The sequence below is a fragment of the Scylla paramamosain genome, chromosome 27 (genome assembly GCF_035594125.1).
Source record: "Scylla paramamosain isolate STU-SP2022 chromosome 27, ASM3559412v1, whole genome shotgun sequence".
NCBI classification, from domain to species: Eukaryota; Metazoa; Arthropoda; class Malacostraca; order Decapoda; family Portunidae; genus Scylla; species Scylla paramamosain.
In genome coordinates this window covers 9,674,741-9,681,553 of record NC_087177.1, presented here as the reverse complement: position 1 = coordinate 9,681,553, position 6,813 = coordinate 9,674,741, and the positions used below count along the sequence as shown (strand labels likewise).

Sequence of the window (6,813 nt, the reverse complement as noted above, 5' to 3'; positions counted from 1 at the left end):
AGCATGCCTCACAAATAAGGGCACTCCGCTGGACGCCGCCTTACCTACCAGTGCACATGCCGCCGTGCTCGAGTTGTCACACGGCGCGGCCTTCAAGTGAGTCCAGCGTGCCAGATTGTTTTGGCCATATTATCGTACTATACAGGTTGAAATTATTGTACTTCTGGTAAAATTATCGTTCATATGTAATTATTCTAAATATTATGCAAAACTGCCACTTTCCAAATACGGAATTTAGGTTTTATATATATATATATATATATATATATATATATATATATATATATATATATATATATATATATATATATATATATATATATATATATATATATATATATATATATATATATATATATACTTTAAAGTTTAAAGTTTCGGACTGGGGAGAATATACGTTGTCTGCCCACCAAGTACGTACTACAAGAAGAGGTTGAATGAGTCAAGTACTTTGATATCTCTGCGTTACACATGGTAAATAATTGACCAGCTATACAAATTTTTTATTATGGATATTTGGCATATAAATATGTACTATGAAAGTCTTAACACTACCTCTCCGAAACATCTGCAGGAACATTTACAAGTCGACATTCCAGAGCAGCGTATCCCATGCATTAATGTGGCTGGTGCCAGGATCCGGTCGCTTGAGTTATAATGAGTTACTCAAATCATTCCCCATTGATGATTCCTATTGGCGAGTATTATGCGTCTAAGGACTGGTTCCCTTGATCCAGAACATGCTTAGGTGAATGGCAGAGGCTGCCCGGTAGTGTGAAGTTTCTCCCGGGACGTGATTGATGCTGGGCAGGAGACAGGATAGAAGTCCTAATGGTAAGCATGTTTCCTTTCCGTAATGACATCTTGAAAACCTGAGGGCACGCAGGTGAAGGGAGCAGCAAGCGATTTATGACTGGCTACTGCAACTTCTTCCTTCTCTCCAGCATCACATCCATTGCCTTGCGACACTTTAGCGAACCCATTAGATTTTTCATTGACCTGAAATATGTTATTTTCGTTAGATATTATTATTATTATTATTATTATTATTATTATTATTATTATTATTATTATTATTATTATTATTATTATTAATTAATTAATTAATTTATTTATTTATCTATTTTTACACACACACACACACACACACACCACCTCCTGTTCCTCCTCCTCCTCCTCTCCCTTCATTCATACACACACACACACACACACACACACTACCTCCAATTCCTCCTCCTCCTCCTCTCCCTTCATTCATAAACATCTGTCTTTCTCTCTCTGTAGAACGCATGAAATTAATACAACTTAGCCGAGTTTACTTCCTCTACCTGTTCCTGTATTCCAGCCTGGAGTTAACGCTGATCTTCGCGACCCACCACAAGCATACTCGTAGTTACGACTCGTTGGCGCAGGACCGCAAGTTTTCCTTCCTGGGCCTGGTCATGGCAATTACACAGAGAGGGTTTATGCGAAGTGTTAAGACTGGAACTGAAAAAGCAACTGCCAATTAGGTATGGTGTGTTCTGGGGTTTGTGTGTGTGTGTGTGTGTGTGTGTGTGTGTGTGTTGGAGAGGGTTTGTGTGTGTGTGTGGCCGGGAAAGGGTTGCCTGTGTGTGTGTGTTTTCAAGGGTGTTTTCATGGTTCGAGTTTAACAGGGTGTAGTGGAAGTTACTGAGGTTTTCAAGGGTGTTTTTCATGGTTCTTGTTTAACAGGGTGTAGTGGAAGTTACTGGGGTTTTCAAGGGTGTTTTCATGGTTTTTGTTTAACAGGGTGTAGTGGAAGTTACTAGGGTTTTCAAGGGTGTTTTCATGGTTCTAGTCTAACAGGCTGTAGTGCAAGTTACTGGGGTTTTCAAGGATGTTTTCATGGTTCTAGTTTAATGGGCTGTAGTGGAAGTTACTGAGGTTTACAAAGTATATTTTCAAATCTATATTTTTACTGTGTAGAATTACAATATAAAACAACAGGATTTATCAGTAACAGTTTAAGTAACAATTAGTTTAAGATCATATTATTTTCTTTTCCTTGCATTTAATCATTGTATGCCTGTATCTAATTCATGTTGGTTTCACAGGCACACACCTACATTGTGATGCAGCTCCTTGGAGGTGGAGAGCTGGCTGCCTCAGAGGATCAGGAAACACGAGAGGTTCACAGAGGCTCGCCTCGGGCTTCGGTCGTCGTGAGGAACCTGGTGTCAGCAGTTCACTACGTGCACAGGAAAAGCATCAGTGTTCACGGAGACCTAAAGCCAGACAGGGGTGAAAAGGGTTGGTGTTGAGGATAGACAGAAAAGAAAAGAAAGGAAAGGTAAAAAAAGGAAGTTTTTTTGCATTGATTTTCCGTCTGCTTATTTTAAAGAATTTATTGCATGGAATATTATTGATCTCCATCATTTGTATGGCCTTTATAATAAAAAGTATGAATTTATTCCATTCAGATATTATCCTTCTCCGAGGCCATTCTAATCTAAACATCTTTTCACGGAATCTCTTGTTCAAGGATTCTTCTGAAGATTCAGTTATTAAGATTGTGGATTTTGGGTTTGCACATTTGATGCCTGACAAGGAAAAGGATGGCAGCACGAAGACACCGTGCTTCACTGTTCACTATGCAGCGCCAGAAGTGTTGCTGCAAGCTGTGCAGAAGGGAGCAAATGGTACCGCTTGAACATTCATGCACTGGTTGAGTATCTTGTGTGTAATTTTATGATGAAAGGTTTTTAATGCAGGGACAGTTGTTTATAGGCATTTTTACATTATTTTTAGTGTACAACCATCCAAAAGGCATTTAGCTCAGTGTTACTGCAACAACCACACAGTACTGAATGTAGGGTTTCCTGTTTCATTAGAGATTTCTCTGCAGTGGTGTTTTCAATACAAGGAGTGTTTTCTATAGTTATTTTCTTTATTTTGAGGGCTTGCTATAATATCCTGTACAACTCTAAAAATACATCAAATTAACCTCCCACCAAAGCACAATACAGACACTTCCATTGGCTGTAACATTACTGCTAATACTGGAACATTCTTCCTGAGGGGAACCACACACATTAACAATAACACATGTTACAAAAAACTACACCAAACATATTAAGCTCAACATTTTTGTATAATAATTTTTAGAAACATGAATGACCAAAAATGGTTCTAGGATAAAAGAGGAAAAAAATGACAGAACACTACAGCATAACAGTACAAATGGCAGGTGTGTCTCTTTTCTCTTATTCCTGATTTGCAAGGATTTAAGCTGTTACCTTAGAGATCACAAGAAGTGGGACGGTACAGTTTGCTAAGCTGCCGGTACACGTAGGATGGTGCAGTACCTCGACTGAAATAAAAGAGATTTAAATGGTCAGCAGCCATTATTTAAAGCTAAGTGAGTAGATGTGCAAGATAAACAGGGTACAGTAAAATCCCTCTTATCCGGCATCAACGGGACCGCCGACGTGCCGGATACTTGAATAGAAGTGAAATTATGTCCACAATGACCACCCTACACTCACGCATCTTACCACAACAATGATCAGCTGATCTGATCAGCTGCTTAAGTGTAAGCACAACACACTTCCTTCTTTCTACAACTTTAGGCGTGATGAAGGCGTCAGGCGATAAACAGTGCACACGCGGGACTGAGTCACTGAGTAAACACAGTGCAGTGGGCTGCGGGTGGCGCGAAGCAGTGCGCTGTGGTGGCAAGGGGACGAGGTATGCCTCGCGTGGGAATTTTAATTGATTTTCTGAGTACACATTGATTTTTTATTGATTTTAAGGCTCGGGGAAAAATGTGCCGGATACTTGAAGCTGCCGGATACTGGAATGCCGGATGAGAGGGATTTTACTGTATAATAAATTGAGTAAGTTGTTTATCTCACTCATAAGTAAAACATAAAGGCCTTTCATTTGATGCATTTAGGATCAGAAGTTTTACTGGGAGATGAAGTACAGTGCTAAATAACAGTTTGTGCATAAAGCTGACAAATACTGATGTCTCCTGAGGTCAGCCCAGGCCCAACAAGGAAAGCAAATGAAAAAATTAAATGAACCCCCAACATCACACCTTGAAAGGACCACACAGTCATATGAACAACACAAACTCACTTGTTAGTTATCAAACTGGTGACATTTTCTGGAGGAACGTAATCTAGCTGAGTCAGCGCAGTATTTACAGACGGCCAAAACTTTGTTCCCTCTGGGATAATAGAAGTGGTGGTTTGGTGGCTTATTTCTTCACAGCCCATCAAGCTAAATTTGTATGTGGGAGTGCACACATACAGCTGAAAATGAAGATTTGTGACAATAAGCAAAATGCACAATTCATGCCATGATTTTCAATATTATATAGGTACTGATCTGATAGTATCTAGCTCCACATGAGACAACAGGTTGAGGTTTGAGAAAGGACCATCCAACACTCAACACGAGGAATGTATATCCACCTACACGAAATAAACATGTGGAAAAGGAATGTATCAAAAACTGGAATCAAGAATTTCTGTGAGAATAAAATGGTATGTACTTTTGTGATACCTTCCCTGTTCAATTTGCAACAGTAAATATGTTTCAAATACTGCCCCACTGAAAGAGGTATCAGGATAATGACTAACAAATAAAACTTACTGGAACAGAATAAAACTTTGGTGGTGAGGCAAGAGAGGCTGCACCAACAAAGGTCTCAATGCCTCCGTTGGTCACCACCGTCTCGGTGCCAACGATGACCTTTGATGACCTTGTTGACACGTGACATGATGGGGAACACTGCAGAGTCTTGAATTAATGTTGTCTCAATTCCAGCAGTACATAAAGCTTTTGCCACTGGGTGACCCTGCACAAGTAAAAGATGTATTGAGAACATAAGAACATAATAAAATAAAGGAAGCTGCAAGAAGCCATCACCCCTACATGTGGCAGTCCCTGTGTTATGTATTGTGCACATCAGACACGATGACGTGAAAGAGACGCATAAAACACCTTACATCATATTTAGGGGCACGTTCGGCAACAATAACGTGGAATTTCCTTTGTGTGGCTGCCTTGGTCAGGAAGGCCAAGACCAGTGGACACATTGCACACGTCACAATGACCTCATCATTGTGAATCTTGCTTACACCTTGGGCAGCTATCAATTCTTGGCTGAAATAAAAGGAATCAATATAATACTGGTAACAAACAATGTCAATGTCCAATAGAGAACCATGAATGACACTGTTGCCTAAGTCTTGTGAAATTCACTGACCTACCGAGCGCTCGTCTGGCATCAAAATCTTGGTCACCTATGGGACTATTGTTGCTTTGTTGGTGAAAGGCTGGATGTTAAATAAAGAATTGGATGAAAACCCAGAACTAATCCTCAGCTTCAGGAGTCTCCCATAATAGAGAAAAAGGTGCCACAAGGGAGAGAAAGTAGGAAACGGCTGGGCGAGGGCGTCCCACTGACAGGCAGGGATTACCAGAGACGCAATGACATAAGAGTAACGGTAATGCTTTGAGTGCGGAAGTGCCAGTGCATTTCATGTATTCCTTAACCTCCTGTCAGTAACTCACTGGTAGCGTCAATTAAGATATCTTCCGTGAAAGTCAAACAAAATGAGCCTTGCTAAAATTGCTCTGCTGTGCTTGTGTCTCTCAGTGAGCGTCATGAGGAGCCCGGCGACCCACAGTGCTCTGGGTGACGCCTCCTCCGAGCACAACATCACGGCTAACCATCACGAGGCAGACACGGACACGGACTCATCATCAGACGACCCTAATATGTGGGGTCAAGATACAAGCACTGATACAGATTCCGATGTTACTGATTCGGATACTGAATCTGATGCTGCCACCGATACCTCTTCTTCCTCAGACGGGGATTTTGCTTACGATCACTACGGATTTGATGATACAGCGGCGACCTCGAACTCCACAGATACTGACTGAATCAGACAAGTAAGGTTCAGTAATGTGTCAAAGGTTCAGGTTAGTGATGTAGCTGTAGTAGGATGTACGAGTAAAATTAGTGGTTTCTTTTTCGCATGTTCATAATTTCTCGTCGCAGTGATGATAGTTGTAGCAATTGTAGTAATGAAAATGATAATAATGGTGTGTATTTTTATTTTACCTTGCCTTGTTTATTTCTTAAGGTGTGAGATAGACGATTTTTGTATTCTTGAGCAAAGACACACACACACACACACACACAGAAACACACACAAAGAGACACACACACACACAAACACACACAAACACAAACACAGGCACACACACACACACAAACACAGACACACAAATACAGAAACACAGACACACAGACAAACACACACAGACACACACACACACACACACACACACACACAAACCCAGACACACACTCAAACACAGACACACAGACAAACACAGACACACAGACAAACACAGACATACACACACACACACACACAGACACACAAACACAGACACACACAAACACAGACACACACACAAACAGACACAGACAGACACAGACACACACACAAACACAGACACACACACACACACACAAACACAAAACACACACACAAACACAAAACACACACACACACACACACACACACACAAACACACACAGACACACACACACACACACACACCACTATCCTATCACAGGGAATGACAGTACAGTAGCCCATGTACCACACCTACGATGTTTGTCTGGTTTACACGCAGCTTTATTCCATGAACTACAATCAATGAAGTTATAAAGGACACAATACGTTAAGTTGTCCACGAAAAAAAAAAGTGTAAATAAATGATAATGCCACAAAATACTCGTACCCACAATTTTTTTTCTCCTTC

General features: G+C 40.7%; 2 long non-coding RNA genes across 2 annotated transcripts; one reads left to right on the top strand and one right to left on the bottom strand.

The window, feature by feature from the left end:
- The first annotated feature begins 1,195 nt into the window (after positions 1 to 1,195).
- Positions 1,196 to 2,431, top strand: LOC135114157 (uncharacterized). The gene is made up of 2 exons (XR_010275282.1): positions 1,196 to 1,511; positions 2,076 to 2,431. It is a non-coding gene; the product is annotated as an uncharacterized LOC135114157 (long non-coding RNA).
- On the bottom strand, positions 2,110 to 6,057 carry LOC135114158 (uncharacterized). Its single transcript, XR_010275283.1, has 4 exons — positions 4,621 to 6,057; positions 4,102 to 4,277; positions 3,258 to 3,331; positions 2,110 to 2,246 (listed from the first exon to the last, which is right to left on the bottom strand). It is a non-coding gene; the product is annotated as an uncharacterized LOC135114158 (long non-coding RNA).
- Positions 6,058 to 6,813: the final 756 nt, after the last annotated feature.